At 43.8% G+C, this 22,464-nt stretch overlaps 1 long non-coding RNA gene across 2 annotated transcripts; it reads right to left on the reverse strand.

The window, feature by feature from the left end:
- Positions 1 to 852: 852 nt before the first annotated feature.
- On the reverse strand, positions 853 to 21,928 carry LOC143926935 (uncharacterized). 2 transcript variants are annotated; one of them, XR_013262156.1, is made up of 3 exons: positions 21,700 to 21,928; positions 1,315 to 1,408; positions 853 to 1,059 (listed from the first exon to the last, which is right to left on the reverse strand). It is a non-coding gene; the product is annotated as an uncharacterized LOC143926935 (long non-coding RNA). The 2 variants fall into 2 exon arrangements; XR_013262157.1 differs by having other exon boundaries at positions 21,665 to 21,928.
- Positions 21,929 to 22,464: the final 536 nt, after the last annotated feature.

The following is a 22,464-nucleotide window of genomic DNA, read 5'->3' on the forward strand; positions in this document are numbered from 1 at the left end:
GCCCTTAGAAATGCAAGCAAAGCATTATTATTCTTTATTTCCTACGAAAGTACGAATCAACGGAAAAGGCACAAAAGTAACAATTACTAAATTACGAGTAGTGTATTGAATAAACAAAAATTGTTATCTAACAAAATTACAAATTTCGAATGAAAGAAAATTAGAAAATTAGAAAACGGAATTTCATAACCACGAAAATATATCTGTTACGAAAATACGAACGCATCCGAATATGAAAACTTGCGTCTTGCGAAACTATGAACCGTTACTAATCAACGGAAACGTAAAGAAACAAAAAATTTTTTTTTTTGTGCACATATCTAGCGCAAACCAATCAATATACGCTTATTGCAAAAAAAATTTACCAAATATATGTAGCAGAATACATATCGGCCTAAACTGATGAATACATTTTTTTTTTCTTTTGTTTTTTTTTTGGAAATGTTTTGTAGCCGAAAGTAAAACATTTAGTTTTTTTTTTTTTCAAAATTGTTGCTATATTATTATTATTATATAAAAATGCAGAAGTGATCAAATACCATCAAAAGAAAGCTCTATTTGTGGGGAAAAAAAAGGACATCAATTTTATTTTGGTACAACCTCGCACAACAGTGCAATTGTCAGTTAAATCGACGCAATGCAGTATCGCAAAAAATGGCCTGTCAGGAAATGGGTAAATCCTTACCAGGGCTGAAGTGGTTAATAACCTTAAATATTGAGAATTCAGCAGAATGTGAATCTATGTCCAAAAATATGGAAGATTACGCTTGTAAATCACAAGAAATATTACTAATTGAAGACGAACGCTGAATAAAATCTTCGAAACGAAAAAAAAAAAAAAAATAGTTTGAGTTAGGCTTTAATGATCTGTTAATGAATACATCAAAATCGAATTGTTTGCCTATATTCTGAGTTTCGATCTAAATATACATATTTTCTACTTTCCCCCAATGGCAGATCCTCGATTCCTATCTTGACATGTTCCCTTTAATGTTGCATTTTGCCTTTCCTTGCCAATGTATATTTTGTCCTGATGGTCTGGGAAAGGACCTCAGAAATCTGTAGGGGAAAAAAAAAAAAAAAGGGAAAATTGGTGTGGAAGCAAAATATTTGCTCTGATGTCAGTTGCAAGTGAAGGTTCATTTTGTCAGTGATGTCAGATTTGCATAAACAGGAGCACATGGCGTGCCTGTGGCCAGGGCCGGTACCCCGTGAATGGAAGCACTGTGGGCAGAAACCAAATAATTGTCACTTTGCAAAATATGCCTTATGAGAAAATTACTTGTGACATGAAAAATTATTTTATGATCTCACATTAAAGGAATCCAGATTTTGAATACATATTCAGAGACGGTTCGAGATAGTTCTTAGGGATCGACAAAGCCAGCGTTGAAGGGAATGGAATGGACTGAAAAAAAAAAACGGAATTAGATTTTCTTTACTGTTTTACTTAATCAAGTCGCGTTTTCTACAAACATAACAAAAGATCACTTTCACATTAAGATAAGATGAACTGGCTATGGTTACTATACAAATAAATCCACATTTAATAAACTGCCCTCGCCTCAAGTTTACAAAATCAATAAATAATTCTGAACAATTGCTTTGCAGACACTTTAGTTTTTGGATATTTAGATCTAAACCCATAAATATAGGCAAACAATTCAATCCCTCATATGGATTCATTAACAGATCATTAAAGTCTAACTCAAACAAATTTTTCTTTTTTTTTAACCACTTAAGGACCAGGCCTGTTAAAATCATTTTGTTTTGTTAGAAAACGACTTGGAACCCCCAAACATTATATATTTTTTTCAGAATAAAATGGCGGTTGTTGCAATACTTTATGAAAAAATGATGCAGCACTTATAGAAAAGAAAATTAATATATGAATATAGATAACTTTTTGAAAATGTCTACCACGTGATAACTGGTGGACATTTCGGGGTAAGACTGGGCTATATTAAGATTCCTCTCAACTCAACTCATAACTGACAAAAATGCAGTAAAAACCAAATGATCTGGTGATTATGGACACTGTCCATGAGTTGATAAATATGGACCAGTAGACATCAATACAGGTCAACAGGTAAGGGAATCTTGTGAGGAAACTGCCACCAATTATCTGAAGGCTTACCAGGAAGGTTGGACTTGAAGAGGCATAGACCTCTCAAGTCAAAAAGGCTTGGGTGTCAAAACACCATAGTTGATGGAAAACCAGCGACAATCCAGATAGCCTCGATCTCCCTGAACTTGATACGTTATGGGACACCAGTGTGTATTCAAACAGATATCAAAGTAAGATATAGACATGTGCATTCGTTTTCGTCCGAATGCATTTTCGTCCGAATTTCAGCTATTTTCGTTTTCGTTTTGACAAACCATAACGAAAGCACAGAATCCGAAAAACGAAAGATCCGACATAAATAAATGCTTTATTTTCGTTTTTATTGTTACAACAGTTCGATATAGAATAGGAGATTCGATGTGACTCTGACAATAACAATCTGTGTCTATAGAACCTGTGGTCGAATGTGCCTAACCTTACCTCTATTAGTCCAAGATTATATAGAGAAAATATTCGACAGAGAAAAAAGATTTGACAGAGAGAAAAGATTCTGCAAGTTACTGTCCTAAAAAGTGTTTGGGGACCCGGGTCCTGCCCCAGGGGACATGGATCAATGCAAAAAAAAGTTTTAAAAACTGACGTTTTTTCGGGAGCAGTGATTTTAATAATGATTAAAGTGAAACAATAAAAGTGTAATATTCCTTTAAATTTCGTAGGGGGGGGGGGTCTATAGTATGCCTGTGAAGGGGCTCATGTTTCTGGTGCTTAGAACTGTTCCTGCACAAAGTGTCATTTATGCAGGAAAGAAAGTCCTTTAAAATCACTCGCAGCTATTATGAATTGTTGGCTCCGTAATACAGAGAACACTCATTGAAAGTCATTGATAAAAAAATAAAGAAATAAATAAAAAAAGTGTGGGGGTCCCTCAAATTCAATTACCAGGCCCTTTAGGTCTGGTATGGATATTAAGGGGAACCCTGCCTCAAATTTAAGAAAAAATTTGACGTGGGGTTCCCCCTAAATATCCATAACCAGACCCTTCAGGTCTGGTATGGATATTAAGGGGAACCCCGCGTCAAATTAAAAAAAAAATTGACGTGGGGGTCCCCCTAAAAATCCATACCAGACCCTTTATCCGAGCACGCAACCTGGCAGGCCCCAGGAAAAGAGGGGGGGACAAGAGAGCGCCCCCCCTCCCTCCTGAACCGTACCAGGCCACATGCCCTCAACATTGGGAGGATGCTTTGGGGGTCTGTGACCCCTCAAAGCACCTTGTCCCCATGTTGATGAGGACAAGGGCCTCATCCCCACAACCCTGGCCGGTGGTTGTGGGGGTCTGCGGGCGGGGGGCTTATCAGAATCTGGAAGCCCCCTTTAACAAGGGGACCCCCAGATCCCGGCCCCCCCCTGTTTGAAATGGTAAGGGGGTACAAAAGTACCCCTACCATTTCACAAAGAAAGTGTAAAAAATAGTTAAATAAGACAAACACACTTTTGAAAAATTCCTTTATTAAAAATAAAAAAAATATTAAAAAAAGATTCCAGCGGTGGTAATCCACTCTTGCTATCCAGCGACGGACGGTCATCTCTCCAGCGATGGCTCATCTGAATCAGCGCAGCGAATCCATCCTTCTTCTGTCTCCACGGAGGAGACACTGCAGGGATTCCGGCGGCCTGACGTTTCTTATATACGGAGGGCGGGGCCACCCGTCACCTGACCCCGCCCCCTCTGACGCAAGGGGAAACCCGGGGTTCCCTGTGACGTATGGGTGACCCCGCACCCCTCTGATGTAACACAGGCAGGTTTCCGTTACATCAGAGGGGGGCGGGGTCACCCATACGTCACGGGGAACCCCGGGTTTCCCCTTGCGTCAGAGGGGGCGGGGTCAGGTGACGGGTGGCCCCTCCCTCCGTATATAAGAAACGTCAGGCCGTCGGAATCCCTGCAGTGTCTCCTCCGTGGAGACAGAAGAAGGATGGAATCGCTGCGCTGATTCAGATCAGCCATCGCTGGAGAGATGATCTCATGTGGCCTGGTACGGTTCAGGAGGGAGGGGGGGCGCTCTCTCGTCCCCCCCTCTTTTCCTGCGGCCTGCCAGGTTGCGTGCTCGGATAAAGGGTCTGGTATGGATTTTTAGGGGGACCCACACGTCAATTTTTTTTTTTAATTTGACGTGGGGTTCCCCTTAATATCCATACCAGACCTGAAGGGTCTGGTTATGGATATTTAGGGGGAACCCCACGTCAAATTTTTTCTTAAATTTGAGGCAGGGTTCCCCTTAATATCCATACCAGACCTGAAGGGCCTGGTAATTGAATTTGGGGGACCCCCACGCTTTATTTATTTATTTATTTTTTAATCAATGACTTTCAATGAGTGTTCTCTGTATTACGGAGCCAACAATTCATAATAGCTGCGAGTGATTTTAAAGGACTTTTTTTCCTGCATAAATGACACTTTGTGCAGGGACAGTTCTAAGCACCAGACACATGCGCCCCTTCACAGGCATACTATAGACACCCCCCCCCCCCCCTACGAAATTTAAAGGAATATTACACTTTTATTGTTTCACTTTAATCATTATTAAAATCACTGCTCCCGAAAAAACGGCCGTTTTTAAAACTTTTTTTTGCATTGATCCATGTCCCCTGGGGCAGGACCCGGGTCCCCAAACACTTTTTAGGACAGTAACTTGCAAATTAGTCTTTAAAATTAGCACTTTAGATTTTGAACGTTGGAGTCCCATAGACTTTAATAGGGTTCTAAAGTATGCTATATACTAGCTCCGTCAAATCTTCTTTATACATTCAACAGACACCATAAGCCTTCAAAGACAGATTCGACCGCAATTCATGTGGATTTTCGGACGAATGCAATTTTTGAACGAAAAACTAAATAAATAAAAACGAATTTCGGGAGTAACTAAATAAATACATTTTTCGGACGAAAACGAAATTCCGAAACAAAATATTTTACTCTGCACATGTCTAGTAAGATACAGCTTATGTGGAGGACACTCAGGCAGGTTTGGAATCAGATCACACGGTAAAACCAAAAGAACAAAAAGGTTCCACATAGTGTGATAACTTTTCAGATTTTTAATAAAAAAATTGAACACTCACATGTCAATCAAGAGTAAATCACATAAGATGGCACAATGGTAATAGTGGCACTTGCAATACTTTATGTCACACCGCATTTGCGCATCGTTCTTATGAGCGTATTTTAAAAAAATGACACGCTTTGAATTAAAAAAATAAGACAACAGTAAAGTTAGCCCAATATTTTTTTGATATTGTGAAAGATAATGTTACGCCGAGTAAATTGATACCCAACATGTCACGCTTCAAAAGTGCACCCGCTCGTGGAATGGCAACAAACTTTGACCCTTAAAAATCTCCATAGGCTCTATGCGTCACTTACCTCTACGACCTCCAAGGAAGCATTTATGTACGCCTAGAAATCTGACTTCCATTTCCAGTGGGATCTGGACAAGTGGCAGATCGCATTTTTCAAATCCTTTAAAGGTATTCTCAATACTGCACTGATGGAGGCAAGCTTAAAAGTGATTTCACGGTGGCATTATACCCCATCCAGACTTGCCCTGATCTACCCAGCGGGCGATCCTCTCTGTTTCAGAGGATGCAAACACGTTGGCATGATTGCCTACATTTGGTGGGAATGCCCAAGAATACGTCCCTTCTGGAAAAGCATTTTTAACTTAATTGATAAGCTGGTCGGAGATCAAATTCCCAAATCTCCGATGATTGCCCTCTTAAATGCTCAAATCCCACTGCTTTCCAAACCATCTAAGAGGTTAATCCACTTTATAATGCTAGGAGTAAAAATCACTGTAGCTAGGGCTTGGAAGCAACCGACAGTTTCATTTTCTGCAGCTAAAAAGAAAATATCGTGGATAATGGCGCAAGAAAAGCTCTCTAGTATACTGCTAAATACAACTGAAAATTTTGAAATAGTATGGGAACCTTGGGCCCAACAGGTCAGAGTTTCTTTGAGATCCACACCACGGCCAGAATAACTCCTCTTCTGAGCATTAGGCGATGCTCTTTTATCTTTCTTCGCTCGGCCAGCTCTGAGCCTTATTGCTATCCCTTTCACTCCTCTCATCTATCCAAGTTTAATCTCGTTTAGAAGTCAACTATTTAAGGTCCTTTGGTAGAGTCCCATTATGGGATTATATGCTCATTACTTTATGACTATAGTTTAGTATGATCGGTGGTTGGTGTCTCGGTTTACGCCTCTTCCTGGAAGAGGTGGTCTTAAGGGGGGGTCAGGGGCCCCCCATCCAGCACATATTGCTCCCACTCTGGGTGCTGGTGGATGTGGGTCCTTCCCCTAAACCCTATCAGCTTTATAGACGGGATACCAACAGTTGATCCTCCCCTTAGACCCGGATTTTACCCGCAGTCTGGACTCTTTCAGCCATAAATGATGGAAGCATCAAGGACTCTTTCCATACTTCAATGTTTACTTTTGTATGACTTATGCTATATGTATAATCTATGCATTTTGAAATAAAAATTTTTTTTAAATAAAAATCTCCATAGGCGACATTTAAAATTTCTACAGGTTGCATGTTTTGAGTCACAGGGGAGATCTTTTGCTTGAATTCTTGCTCTCGCCCTAACGATCGCGGAGATACCTCACATGTGTGGGAAGGAAGGAAAAATCCTGGACAGCTGCACACCGCTGAAGGCGTCTTTATTGAAAGATTAAAATCCAAAAACAGTCACATTTTAGGCATAGAAGACAGGGAAGAACAGTTAACGTGTTTCACATCACAAACAGATGCTTAGTCATAGCTCACATTTGGGGTTTGAACATCGTTTTCATATGAGGGCGCGACTTATGTATGCGTTCGCTTTTTCACGTGAGTTCGGCGGGACGGGGGGCATTACATTTTTTATTGTTTTTCTTATTTGTTTTACTTTTTATTTTTTATTTTTACACTGTCCTTTTAATAAAAATAATTTGGGTCACTTTTATTCCCATTACAAGCAGAGGCGGCTCTAGACTTTCTGAGGCCTTAGGCAAAACTTAGACATGAGGCCCCACTCACGCCCATAATGGGAAAAATATTATAAAAATGATAAAAATTAACTGTATGAATGCATACATTAACTTAAATCCTATGAACTATGAATTCACAGTTTCTATAAATTTCTCTAGCCAATTATTCTTTAATCAAATATCATTAAACATAGGGTGGGTGGGTATATATGTTACACGCACACAGATATAGATCAAATTGTGCAGCTGCCTACTCATTATCCTTTGTACTGTCTCATAAATGTGAAATTAATTTGTCAACAAAGTATAAAACAAAAAAAAGTAATTTTACAACATATTCTAAAACATAACCTGTTTAATGCAACAAGTGATTATTTAAAAAAAATGTAAAACATAAAAACATATAAATATGTAACTTTGAATATTTGCTCAGTAGTGCATGGAACATAATAGGTATAAAGTGCAATATTTTTCAAGTAACAAAATAACTCAGTTTCTTGTATTCTTTAGCAAAACATCAATAAAAAAAAAACTTAAATTGGAACTTTAGTCAGAAAATTAAGTCCTGCTATCCTGTGTAGCCAAAGAAGCTGCTTCTGTTTGATCTGCAACTACCATGGTGCTGCTCCAACAAATGACTGTCAATTCTGAACAGGTGTCTGTTTAGGGTGCCTGCAGGAAAACAGCCTGGTGTAAGAGTGCCCTATTAGATTAGACTTATACCAGGGTCCTTTCTCAGGCACTTACTGAAAGCCAATCAAAACAAAAACAAAACAAAACCTTTGTTTCAATATACAATACCACAATATATGTGCTAACTATAGTTGGGGCTCATACACAAACCCCCTGGGAAGTTTCAACAGTAGTACATTTTTTTAATGTTTCAATATCAGAAGTTGCAAAACAGTCGCCTACATTTGGCAGTTGTAAATTCATCTATCACAGATGAATAATTTAATTTTGAAGCCAGTTAAATCAAGTTCAATGGACAAAACTGCTAAGGCAGATAATCCTTTTGCCACACCTTGCTGATAAGGTTGATTTTTACTAAAATCTCATACCATACAATTAATGACACAACAAACTCATATGACAAAATTTCTTCTTTTAGTGAAGACAGTCCAAACCAGCTAAGGGACAGTCCAATCCAGCTGAGGGACAGTCCAATAAGCTGAGGGACAGTCCAATCAGATGAGGGACAGGCCAATCAGCTGAGGGACAGGCCAATCAGCTGAGGGACAGTCCAATCAGATGAGGGACAGGCCAATCAGCTGAGGGACAGTCCAATCAGCTGAGGGACAGTCCAATCAGATGAGGGACAGGCCAATCAGATGAAGGACAGGCCAATCCAGCTATGGGACTGTGACATTCCAATCCACCTAAGAGACAGTCCGGCGCCCAGCTAAGGGACAGCCTAATGCAGCTGAGAGACAGCCCAATCCAGCTATAGGAGTTTGACAGTCCAATTCAGCTATGGGACCTCGACAATCCAATCCACCTAAGGGACAGTCCAATCCAGCTAAGGAGCAGTCCCAGCTGAGGGATATAGTCATAGTCCAACCCAGCTGAGGGACATAGTCCAACCCATCCAATCCAGCTAAGGGACAGTCCCAGATAAGAGACAGCCCAGCTAAGGGACAGTCCAACCCAGCTAAAGGACAGTCACCGACCTCACATCCATGATACAGGAGACGGTCAGAGACTGTGTGTGGACAATGATACAGGAGACGGTCAGAGACTGTGTGTGGACAATGATGCAGGAGACGGTCAGAGACTGTGTGTGGACAATGATGCAGGAGACGGTCAGAGACTGTGTGTGGACAATGATACAGGAGACGGCCAGAGACTGTGTGTGGACAATGATACAGGAGACGGTCAGAGACTGTGTGTGGACAATGATACAGGAGACGGTCAGAGACTGTGTGTGGACAATGATGCAGGAGACGGTCAGAGACTGTGTGTGGACAATGATGCAGGAGACGGTCAGAGACTGTGTGTGGACAATGATACAGGAGACGGTCAGAGACTGTGTGTGGACAATGATACAGGAGATGGTCAGAGACTGTGCGTGGACAATGATACAGGAGACGGTCAGAGACTGTGTGTGGACAATGATACAGGAGACGGTCAGAGACTGTGTGTGGACAATGATACAGGAGACGGTCAGAGACTGTGTGTGGACAATGATACAGGAGATGGCCAGAGACTGTGTGTGGACAATGATACAGGAGACGGTCAGAGACTGTGTGTGGACAATGATACAGGAGACGGTCAGAGACTGTGTGTGGACAATGATGCAGGAGACGGTCAGAGACTGTGTGTGGACAATGATACAGGAGACGGTCAGAGACTGTGTGTGGACAATGATACAGGAGACGGTCAGAGACTGTGTGTGGACAATGATACAGGAGACGGTCAGAGACTGTGTGTGGACAATGATACAGGAGACGGTCAGAAACTGTGTGAGGACAATGATACAGGAGACGGTCAGAGACTGTGTGTGGACAATGATACAGGAGACGGCCAGAGACTGTGTGTGGACAATGATACAGGAGACGGTCAGAGACTGTGTGTGGACAATGATACAGGAGATGGCCAGAGACTGTGTGTGGACAATGATACAGGAGACGGTCAGAGACTGTGTGTGGACAATGATACAGGAGACGGTCAGAAACTGTGTGAGGACAATGATACAGGAGACGGTCAGAGACTGTGTGTGGACAATGATACAGGAGACGGCCAGAGACTGTGTGTGGACAATGATACAGGAGACGGTCAGAGACTGTGTGTGGACAATGATACAGGAGACGGTCAGAGACTGTGTGTGGACAATGATACAGGAGACGGTCAGAGACTGTGTGTGGACAATGATACAGGAGACGGTCAGAGACTGTGTGTGGACAATGATACAGGAGACGGTCAGAGACTGTGTGTGGACAATGATACAGGAGACGGTCAGAGACTGTGTGTGGACAATGATACAGGAGACGGTCAGAGACTGTGTGTGGGCAATGATACAGGAGACGGTCAGAGACTGTGTGTGGACAATGATACAGGAGACGGTCAGAGACTGTGTGTGGACAATGATACAGGAGACGGTCAGAGACTGTGTGTGGGCAATGATACAGGAGACGGTCAGAGACTGTGTGTGGACAATGATACAGGAGACGGTCAGAGACTGTGTGTGGACAATGATACAGGAGACGGTCAGAGACTGTGTGTGGACAATGATACAGGAGACGGTCAGAGACTGTGTGTGGGCAATGATACAGGAGACGGTCAGAGACTGTGTGTGGGCAATGATACAGGAGACGGTCAGAGACTGTGTGTGGACAATGATACAGGAGACGGTCAGAGACTGTGTGTGGACAATGATACAGGAGACGGTCAGAGACTGTGTGTGGACAATGATACAGGAGATGGTCAGAGACTGTGTGTGGGCAATGATACAGGAGACGGTCAGAGACTGTGTGTGGACAATGATACAGGAGACGGTCAGAGACTGTGTGTGGACAATGATACAGGAGACGGTCAGAGACTGTGTGTGGACAATGATACAGGAGACGGTCAGAGACTGTGTGTGGGCAATGATACAGGAGACGGTCAGAGACTGTGTGTGGGCAATGATACAGGAGACGGTCAGAGACTGTGTGTGGACAATGATACAGGAGACGGTCAGAGACTGTGTGTGGACAATGATACAGGAGACGGTCAGAGACTGTGTGTGGACAATGATACAGGAGATGGTCAGAGACTGTGTGTGGGCAATGATACAGGAGACGGTCAGAGACTGTGTGTGGACAATGATACAGGAGACGGTCAGAGACTGTGTGTGGACAATGATACAGGAGACGGTCAGAGACTGTGTGTGGGCAATGATACAGGAGACGGTCAGAGACTGTGTGTGGGCAATGATACAGGAGACGGTCAGAGACTGTGTGTGGACAATGATACAGGAGACGGTCAGAGACTGTGTGTGGACAATGATACAGGAGACGGTCAGAGACTGTGTGTGGACAATGATACAGGAGATGGTCAGAGACTGTGTGTGGGCAATGATACAGGAGACGGTCAGAGACTGTGTGTGGACAATGATACAGGAGACGGTCAGAGACTGTGTGTGGACAATGATACAGGAGACGGTTTTATTATGGTTATGACAAGCAAACTCTTACCTGGCTAACACGGTATGAAAAGTTGGAGCCACTGACAGGGTGCTGACAGACAATCATGCCACAAAGATGCAGGAGATGGTCAGATACTGTGTGCGGATAATGATACAGGAAATGGTCAGAGACTGTGGGCGGACAATGATACAGGAGCCACTGTGCCATCAAAAGCAGCCACCGTGCCATTAACCGCAGCCACTGTGCCATCAAACGCAGCCACTGTGCCCTCAAATGCAGCCACTGTGCCCTCAAACGCAGCCACTGTGCCCATCAATTGCAGCCACTGTGCCCATCAAACTCAGCCACTGTGCCCATCAATCGCAGCCACTGTGCCCATCAAACTCAGCCACTGTGCCCATCAAATGCAGCCACTGCGCCCTCAAACGCAGCCACTGCGCCCTCAAACGCAGCCACTGTGCCCATCAATTGCAGCCACTGTGCCCATCAAATGCAGCCACTGCGCCCTCAAAAGCAGCCACTGCGCCCTCAAACGCAGCCACTGTGCCCATCAATTGCAGCCACTGTGCCCATCAATTGCAGCCACTGTGCCCATCAAACGCAGCCACTGTGCCCATCAATTGCAGCCACTGTGCCATGAAACACAGCCACCGTGCCCATCAAACGCAGCCACCGTGCCCATCAAATGCAGCCACCGTGCCCATCAAATGCAGCCACCGCGCCATCAATTGCAGCCACCGTGACATCAATTGCAGCCACCGTGCCATCAAACTCAGCCACTGTGCCCATCAAATGCAGTCACTGCGCCATCAAACGCAGCCACTGTGCCTATCAAACGCAGCCACTGTGCCATCAAATGCAGCCACTGTGCCATCAAACACAGCCACCGTGCCCATCAAACGCAGCCACCGTGCCCATCAAACGCAGCCACCGTGCCCATCAAATGCAGCCACCGCGCCATCAATTGCAGCCACCGTGCCATCAATTGCAGCCACCGTGCCATCAAACGCAGCCACTGTGCCATCAAACACAGCCACCGTGCCCATCAAATGCAGCCACTGTGCCATCAAACGCAGCCACTGTGCCATCAAACACAGCCACCGTGCCCATCAAATGCAGCCACCGCGCCATCAATTGCAGCCACCGTGCCATCAATTGCAGCCACCGTGCCATCAAATGCAGCCACTGTGCTCATCAATTGCAGCCACTGTAAAGCATCCTCAGTAAAGCAGATGAAAAGGTATTTTTATAATGTGTGAAAATAAAACTGTCTTGTCAATGCAGAGTTAATATGGCCTTTGGACTCTTATATTTGGTGGGGGTGCATTGTTGTTAGGTTTTTCATATATATATATATATATATATGAAAAACCTATATATATATATATATATATATATATATATATATATATGTATATATATATATATATATATACATATGTATATATGTGTGTGTGTGTGTGTATATATATATATATATAAAAACTGTACCTGCTCCTCGCCTTGGTGACAAATTGGTAAAGGCAGCAGGACTCAGTTGGAGAAGCAACACATGATGTTCTAGCTCTGCCCTGCAGTGCAATCTGGGAGTTGTAGTCTCTGCAGAGCACAGGCACCAGACGGCCATGTTGAAGTCTATGTGCCTGTGCTCTGTGGGAGAACTACAATTCCCGGCATGCAATGGGGCCGCCGTTAGGGGAAGGAAGGGCTAGGACTCGGAGGACGGCGCTGCTGCTATTGGACACGCAGGCAGCCTAAGCCATGCATATTAGACAGTCAGACATACTCTTATCACCCCCCTCGTCCACCGCCGCGGAGCTCACTCTGTCTGCAGCTGTGTGCAGCGCGCCCGCCTCCCGCTCACCCCGCCGTTTGAGAGACTGTCCCACACTCCACACAGCAGCAGACAGTGCAGCACAACACCTCAGAGACAAATTAGGCAATCGCTCGATGGCGAGGCCCTTCCTGTGGGCGAGGCCTAAGGCAATCGCCTAATTTGCCTAATTAAAGAGCCGCCTCTGATTACAAGCAATATAAACATCCCTTGGAGCATGACAGGACCTCTTAAATGTGAGATCTGGGGTCAAAAAGACGTCAGATCTCACATTTACACTCAAATGAAATAAAAAGAAAATGTCTTATTTTTTTTTTTCAATAAAAAATAAATAGAAATGGTCCCGTTAAGGCCGTAGGGCCGGATGTGACGTTTGACAATGCTTCCATCATCCAATGTTATTGAGTCGAGCGGGGGGCCGTCTTCCCCTCACTTGACTTAGTGTCTCTGAGGGGAAAGCATCTGCTGCCATAACCACGGTATTCCATGCCAAAGTACCAACGTATTCCGATGGCCTGGTATTGATTTCCAGGGGAAACTCGTGCATTTTTTTTATTGTGTGTGTGTGTGAGGTATCCCCTTAACACATACCAGACTCAATGGGTCTGTATGTATTTAGGGGGGACTGTGCACATTTTTTTTTCATTCTTGCTGTAGGATGTGCATTTACAAATAAGAAATAGATATAGTTTAAATAGCCAGCAAATTACATTTATTGCCAGCTTTAATTAAAAAAAAATAAAAAAGAACAGCACACACACACACACCCCTCCAGCTTTAATAAAAGAATTAAAAAAAACAGCACACACACTCCTCCAAATGCCCCCCAAAATACATAGCAGATCCTTGGAGGAGTCTGTGTGCTGTTTTTTTTTTTTCGTTTTTTTTTTTTCGTTTTTTTTAACAAAAAATCCGGCAATAACAGCTATCAAAGTCATTTGCTGGCAATTGTAAAACATGTATTCCTTTGTAAATGCAACACTTGCAGAGGTGCGCCCCTTAACAGGCAGGATTAGGAATACCTCCCAGGCATGCTATCCAAAGGAATTGCACATTATTTTTATATTTTACTTTAAGCCTTTTTAAAAAAAAATCACTTCTCCTGGTCGGATGGATTTTTAAGAAATATTTTATTCACCGGTACATGTTTCCCAGGACAGTGCCCATCCCAAAGCTATTTTTTTTTATACCCCCTGGTCTATTAGCCAAGAAAATGGGTAATTTTGATTTGACAGACTCATTGATTTAAATGGGATTCAAGATTGGCACCCAAACTTTTTTGAAGTTTGCTAAACCCTTCTCAAACTAAATACGGGGGGGGGGGGGGGGGTCGGCTTATCATCTTATCTACTTGTAGGAACCCTGCCTTTTGCTGTTGTGTCCCTACTCAAATTGAGCATGTTGTTGCTAGGCTGTAACCAGTCTGTGCTGCTTTTTATCCTTTTTTATGGGCTTTGCAGATTTTTGCTAAAGCTGGCAATACAATGCTCGAATTTCGGGCAATTTCTGGGAACATGGAATTCAGCTTTAATTCAGTTGTCCTTCTATGCACTATCCCCAGTTCCATAAAAGTTCAGGAGTGTGCTACATACAGAGTGCAGAGTTCATAAGTATTTTACATACAGAGTGCCAAGTTCAGGCGTATGCTACATACAGAGTGCAGAGTTCAGGCGTATGCTACATACAGATTGCAGAGTTCAGGCGTATGCTACATCCAGGGTGCAGAGTTCAGGCGTATGCTACATACAGATTGCAGTGTTCCGGAGTATGCTACATACAGATTGCAGAGTTCAGGCGTATGCTACATACAGAGTGCAGAGTTCAGGCGTATGCTACATACAGAGTGCAGAGTTCAGGCGTATGCTACATACAGATTGCAGAGTTCAGGCGTATGCTACATACAGATCGCAGAGTTCAGGCGTATGCTACATACAGAGTGCAGAGTTCAGGCGTATGCTACATACAGATTGCAGAGTTCAGGCGTATGCTACATACAGAGTGCAGAGTTCAGGAGTATGCTACATACAGATTGCAGAGTTCAGGCGTATGTTACATACAGAGTGCAGAGTTCAGGCATATGCTACATACAGAGTGCAGAGTTCAGGAGTATGCTACATAGAGAGTGTAGAGTTCAGGAGCATTTTACATACAGGGTGCAAAGTTCAGGAGTATGCTACATACAGAGTGCAGAGTTCAGAAATATACTACATGCAGAGTGCAGAGTTCAGGCATATGCTACATACAGAGTGCAGAGTTCAGGTGTATGCTACATACAGAGTGCAGAGTTCAGGAGTATGCTACATAGAGAGTGCAGAGTTCAGGCATATGCTACATACAGCATGCAGAGTTCAGGAGTATTTTACATACAGAGTGCATAATTCAAGAGTATGCTACATACAGCGTGCAGAGTTCAGCAGTATGCTACTTACAGAGTGCAGATTTCAGGAGTATTTTACATACAGAGTGTAGAGTTCAGGTATTTTACATACAGAATGCACAGTTCAGGAGTATTTTACATACAGAGTGCAGAGTTTAGGAGTATGCTACATATAGAGTGCAGAGTTCAGGATTATGCGGCTTACAGAGTGCACAGCTCAGGAGTAAGTTACGTACAGAGTTCAGAGTTCAGGATTATGCAGAGTTCAGAGTTCAGGGGTGTGCTGTGTTCAGAGTGAAGTGTTGAGGAGTGAGCAACATGCAGAGTTCAGGGTTTAGGGGTTCAGCTCCCTTTCATAGGCTGTCCACATCTCACTTTTACTCCTCTGCCTTGGCTCTGACCTCTACACCAATCTTCCCATCCTCCCCTCTGCACACATCTCCCTCCACAGCCCTCACCCCCCCCCACCCCCACCCCAAAAGCTTTCTAGCATCTCACCTACCTGGCCTGGCTCTAGTACCTGTAGGGGTCTGTGAGAGCCATTGGCCACCAAGAGGAAAGCTGACCTTGTAAACAGAGAAGGCTTCTTTGTTTACAAGTGACAGTGCTGGGTGAGAACTGGAGGTGGCGGAACAGAGTTATGCCGCTTTCTGAGTGAAAAAAAGCCATGGGTGCAAGGGCCACATGAAATGGCCTGGGGGGCCGGATTCGGCCCACGAGCCTTGTGTATGACACATGTGACCTAGAATATTAGTTTAATTTAAACATTATATCATAGTAAAATGAGGATGCAGTTTAGTCCACACTGGTCTCCCACCCTACTAAGGACTTTAACGCCTCATCCCCTGGAGGTGCTATTATGGGTCCTGTCAAAACTTTTATGTTGAATACTTTGGAATGAAACCAACCAGCAATGGCACTCATGCCATCCCTTGTTGGAAGCACATTGATCTCGTTACAGGTTTTTGTTATGGAAAAACCTGTTTAGTAAACAACGCATAGCTCCGTCTATATTGCACAGTGTAACTGTCAGTTCCTTTTTTTTCTCCAAAGTCAAATTAAATATTCAGTAATTAGTTACCAGTTGAACATGGCACAGAGAGTCAAAGGGCTTTTTAGCAACTTGTTTCTCCAAGGTGGGCTGAAAAATACATGATCTCATGTTTGTTGCAGAAGTCCGGAGAGAATACATCTCACTTGTGATGTTTTTCCTCCCGGCAATGCCAACAACATCTCATCTTTTCCTGTTCTACGGAACAGATTCTGGTCCGTCCTATGGCAGTTAGTCCACTTTGGGAAATAGTGTCATCAGTTTGGAGCCAATATGTTCTGAAGGTCTTTGTAAGCAATCACGGGAAGACTTCTGGAATAATATTCTGTTGCTTGGTATCCAGGATGTGTATTGTGTGATGTGATGAAGATAACTGGCGATACGTGTAGACAGGACAATCCCAAAATATAAATATTCTTACTGTGTGACATATATTTTTTCTTCTCCTGACGAACTCTGCATTACTGGAGGGTTCCTTCTGCCAGGGGTGGACTGACAACTGATGGGGCCCCCGGGCAATAGGAGATTATGGGGCCCCCAGGCAATCAGAGATTATGGGGCCACACAGTATACACAAAAACACATACACAGTATACAATCACACAGGTTACACATACATTTACACATAGTATACACAGACATGTTTCTATTGGCTGAGAAGGTACTGGAGAGGTGGGACAGCTATAATCTCAGGATTTTTAGACCAAAAGGATGTCGGTAAGGAACATTTCAGAGACAGATGTAAAAAAAAAAAACACAGATTTTTACATACTGTCCCTGGTTTTACTGAGGCTGGCAACCCTGATGGGGCCCCCTAGTGGCCGGGACCTCGGGCAGTGCCTGAGTGGCTGAATGGTCAGTCCGCCCCTGCCTTCTGCTGTAGTTCCGGAGTCTCCAAACTGCTTCCCATGGTCCACATCCAGTCTGCTGCTAGATTTCACCTAGTCATGCAACTCTGACGTGATGGGGCGCTTCCGATATGAAGATGGGGCTCTATGAAGAGGTCTTATGATGTGAAAGAGTGTATTCTGATGTCAAACGGGGGACACTGATGTGAAAGAGGGGCACTGATGTGAAGTGGGGGACACTAATGTGAAATGGGGGACACTGATGTGAAAGAGGGGCTCTGATGTGAAATGGAGGACACTAATGTGAAAGGGGGACTTGAATGTGAAGGTTGGGGCTTCTGATTTGAAGGGGAGATCTGATGTAAAAGGGGAACTCTGATGGAGGGGGGGTCTGATGTGATGGAGGAACTTCTGACATGAAAGGGGGACTGTGATGTGATTGGGGGGGGGGGGTCTTCTGATGTATAAGGGGGCACTGATGCAAAAAGGGACTGTTTTTTGTGAGGAATGTACCCCTCATATTGAAAAGATTGGAGAACCTTGTTATAGTTGATAGAATGAACAAATACATACTGTATATCCATCAAGTTTAGCTAAAAAAAAACAAAATCGAATTTGCCTTTACAGATTTTTGGGTGTTGTTGAAGAGATTTTGATATTATACCATCATCATTAAAGTGTAATATCTTCTTCTCCTCTTAGTAGATTTAGCATACACATTTCATTTAGAAGTGCCTTTAAATTAAATGTACCTAAACTTAAAAGCAAAAATGCAATACATTATAGCATTCTAGTTTCTAGACATGATGACTGTATTTATTTTCTCAAATTTAAGCTCCTTTTTGTTGATTTTCACCTGGGGATCCTGGCAGTAACACCCTCCCTTTTCTAGAGTGGCAACACTTACTTACTGTATCTATGTAGTGTTGTCACCCTAGGACAGGAAGTGTGTCCGGACTACAGAACACCCCCCCCCCCCTTTCTTCATCTCCATAACATAGGAAGGAAATGTTCTGTAATTCACAGAGTTAACCTGAGCAGGTTTAACAAGACTACTTGAGATAACACTTCAGATTACACAGGAAGATAGGCTTTCATGGATTTCTATCAGAATTAAACCAACATCATAAAAACCTTCAATAAATGGTTTATTACATGCTGTTCATAGTCACGCAGTCACTTTCTGTATTCTGCAGAAAATCTTGTTGATCCTGTTCTCTATCTCCCCCTTCTGCCCATGTCCCCAATTCAGCTATGGATTTTACAGGGCAGTGTTGGCAACTTTGCACATGCTCAGTTTTCAGTGAGATTCTATGCTGAGCATTTTCTCCCTATCATATCTGAGCAGCCCATGTGACCATAGAGTCACACATGTGGGTCTATACACAGTGGTAAATGACAGCCCACTCCCTCCCTACTCTTCCATGCCCACTAACCAGCTAAACACAATAGGGGTGGGATATTGGACGTAGATTGATGGAGGCTTCACCTCCCTGTTATTCTAAGACACAGGTTGGAGAGACGTGACATAGCATGTGACTAAAGCCCCATACACACTATTCGATTTTCTACAGATTTTTGGCTTCAGATTTAGCAAAACCATGTAGTGCACGGGCCTGCCTGATTGCATACAAATTGAAACTCTTAGCCCCTGTACACATGGTCGGAAATTCCGACGACAAAATCCGTCAGATTTTTTCAGATGGGTTTTGTCCGAAACTGGTGTTGCATACACACGGTCGGACAAAGTTGCCGGAAAATCCGATCGTTCGGAATGTGATGACATCCGTTCGTTCCGACGGGACTACGTTCAGGTTAGTAGCCAATAGGTTTGCTCTCGTACTTCGATCTGAGCATGCGTGGCACTTTGTCCAATCGGAATTCTCTACAAACGATCGGAACAAGTCCGATCGTATTTTGTTGTCGGAAAATTTGAGATCCTGCTCTCAAATTTTTTCTGACGGAATTACCGCCGGAAAAAGTCCAATAGAGCCCACACAAGATCGGGTTTTCCGACAATATAATCTGATCGGACCTTTTCCGTTGGAATTTCTAACCGTGTGTACGGGGCATTAGGCTACTTTCACACTGGAGCGGGCGGGTGTCAGCGGTAAAGCGGCGCTACTTTTAGCACCTCTTTACTGACTTTTTACTGCGCTATTCGTCCGCTAGCGGGGTGGTTTTAACCCCTCCACTAGCAAAAGAAAAAGGGTTAAAACCGCTGGCATAACGCCGCTGCGGTTTAGTGGCGCTGCCCCATTGTTTTCAATGGGAAGGGGCACTTTAGGAGCGGTGAATACACAGCTCCTACAGCGTTGCAAAGATGCGGCTTGCAGGACTTTTTTGACCGTCCTGCAAGCGCACCGCTCCAGTGTGAAAAGCCCGAGGGAAACAAGCGCTATACAGACGCTATTTTTAGTGCAGTACCGCCTGTAAAACACCTCAGTGTGAATGTAGCCTTAAAGAGGGAGTCCGCCGGGAGTCCGCGTTTTTTTTTTTTTTTAAAAGCCAGCAGCTACAAATACTGCAGCTGCTGACTTTTAAAATAGTGACACTTACCTGTCCAGCGCGCCTGCGATGTTGGCACCCGAAGCCGATCTCTCGATCGTCTCTCGGGTGCTGCCGCCGCCATCTTGGGTATGGGAATCAGGAAGTGGAGCCTTTCGGCTTCATTTCCCGGTTCCCTACTGCGCATGCGCGAGTCGCGCTGCGCAATAAGGATGGACCCGCTGCCTCTGGGATCTTTGTGATTCCCAGCAGGCAGCGGGGGACTTTCGGAAAGGGGCGTAATCTACGCCCCTTTTCGCAGAGAGCCATCCCGGAAGTGGGTGTAGATACCTGTACTGTACAGGTACCTGCACCCCCCTCCCCCCTGAAAGGTGCCAATTGTGGCGCCGGAGGGGGGGGGAGGATTCCAATGAGCGGAAGGTCCACTTTAGGGTGGACCTCCGCTTTAAGGTTTGACCTCATATTATATGGTTTTGGTAAATCTAAAGACAAAAATCTGCAGAAAATCTAAAAGTGTGTATGGGGCTTACCAAGTTATTGCCAAAAAGTAATAAATATTTGTATGACAATTTAAAATAGTTTATTGATATTAATTGTTTCTTTTTTCTCTGTATTCCAAAAGCTGTTTTTTTTTCTATTGTAAACATGTGACCAGCAGCAGAGGACTAGAAGCTCCTCCTACTTATGTTTCCCTGCAGACAGGCTGGGAAAGATCAAGGTCATGTGACAGCTGTATATAGTTTATGGAAAAGGTATTTAGAAGTTTTTTTGTTTTTTTTATTAAAATAATTGCAGTGCAGTGTGTTTAGTATCACTTTAAGACATTTTTTTTTTTGCACTTATCAAACAGATATAACAAAACGCTTTCAACTGTATATCAGACCAAAAGGCAGCAAATAAGAGAAGTTCATTGCAAGGCTTTGCATTCACTTTAAAGTATATATCAAGCAAAAAACTGTACCAAAACGTACCTGTCCAGGGTGCCCGCGATGTCGGCAGCAGAAGACAAGCAATTGCTCGTCTCTACCATCCTCTGTGAGGGAATCAGGAAGTGAAGCGCTGCGGCTTCACTGCCCGGTTCCCTACATGCCGCGCATCTTCACTGGTCCCCGTTGTGTTCTGAGAACTGTGTGTTTTCCAGAACACAACGGGGAGGGGGGGGGGGGGGGTCTGCGGCTATCTATGCCCGGAAGTGTATTATACAGGTATCTGCACCCCCCTCCCCCCTGAAAGGTGCCAATTGAGGGGGGGGGGAAGTCTAAAATGGAGCTCCGCTTTAAAGTAACCCAAGACAGAGTACTGTTCATCTCACAAAGCATATAGCAATGCAAATGCCACGCAAACACAGATTAAAAACAACTTAATACCGTACCCCATATACAAACATCCACCAGCCTGCAACTAAATAATCTTCATGAATCCCAAGCTGAGATGACCTGGGAAACTGTGTTTGAAAAATTCAATGTCAGCCCAAAAAAAATAACTAGAGAGCAATATGCTGTGTACAACAGTAAAGAAGTAAAGTGCTCTGTCATAAAATGTCAGTGGTCCCCAACTCAAGTCTTCAAGTACCCCAACATGGCATTATATCCCTTAGATCAGGGTTTCTCAACCAGGGTTCCATCGAACCCTGGGGTTCCTCCAGAGGTTGCTAGGAGTTCCTTGAGCAATGGGCAATTTCTGCATCCCAAACAAGTTCCCACTGACACCATTGATCTTTTAAGCTATCTGTAAGGGGGTAATTCTATTTCTTTCCAATGACCACAAGTGTAAGAAGCATTCTTTGCCCTCCCCTTGACCCTCGCCTCTCATAACATACCGCAGGACCCTCCAAAATGTAGGCAAGGTGCTTACATCATGTGACTCTTCTTTTCTTCCATCCAAGATATCTCACGCTGAGTCCATTCAGGAGAAGAGCTTTGTTCAGAAACAGACAGAGCCTTTCAATTAGCGACAACACCAGAGGGTTCCGCAACAATCCAGACGGCTTTAATGAAAAAAAGGGGGCTTAGAAGATGGAAAATGTGGCAAGTATTGGCTACCGATCTCCGTTTTCAGATCGACTTACATCTCTGAAACCTTCAACAAATGAGACCCATATGATTCAATTTTAAAATAACGAGCTCAGGGTAATGAAACACATACTGAGAAAGTTATGACACATCCGTGACTAATCCGGGTGAGAAGAAATTGTCTGTGTTATTCCCTGTGAAGGAAAGTGAGAAAGAGATAGTTCCAATAAACCCACCATCCTCAACGTCAGTCGTCCAATCTTAAATTAATCCTTAAACCACCAGCTAATATAGTTTTCTCGTAAGGTTTATAATATAAGTCTCCTTATTAGGCTTATTCATACGATTAACATCTGCTTGACGCTGCCTGTGTGTTCTTATCTTTGTCAGATGGTCTTTCTATGAACGGTAAAAATGGCCTTAAGGCTAGGTTCACATTGCTGCGATGCGGGAACGCCGCGAATCCGCGGCGTTTTCCCGCATCGCATACCTCCCGCCGGCAGTTCACACTGCCCTATGCGGACGGCTGGGGGTGTCAATGTTATGTTAATGACACCCCCAGATCCGTCAGCATATCGCAGTGCGATCTGCCGACTCGCACAGGAAT

The sequence above is a fragment of the Lithobates pipiens genome, unplaced genomic scaffold, assembly GCF_037356315.1.
Source record: "Lithobates pipiens isolate NorthernLeopardFrog02 unplaced genomic scaffold, aLitPip1_a1.2 Scaffold_23, whole genome shotgun sequence".
Classification (NCBI taxonomy): domain Eukaryota; kingdom Metazoa; phylum Chordata; class Amphibia; order Anura; family Ranidae; genus Lithobates; species Lithobates pipiens.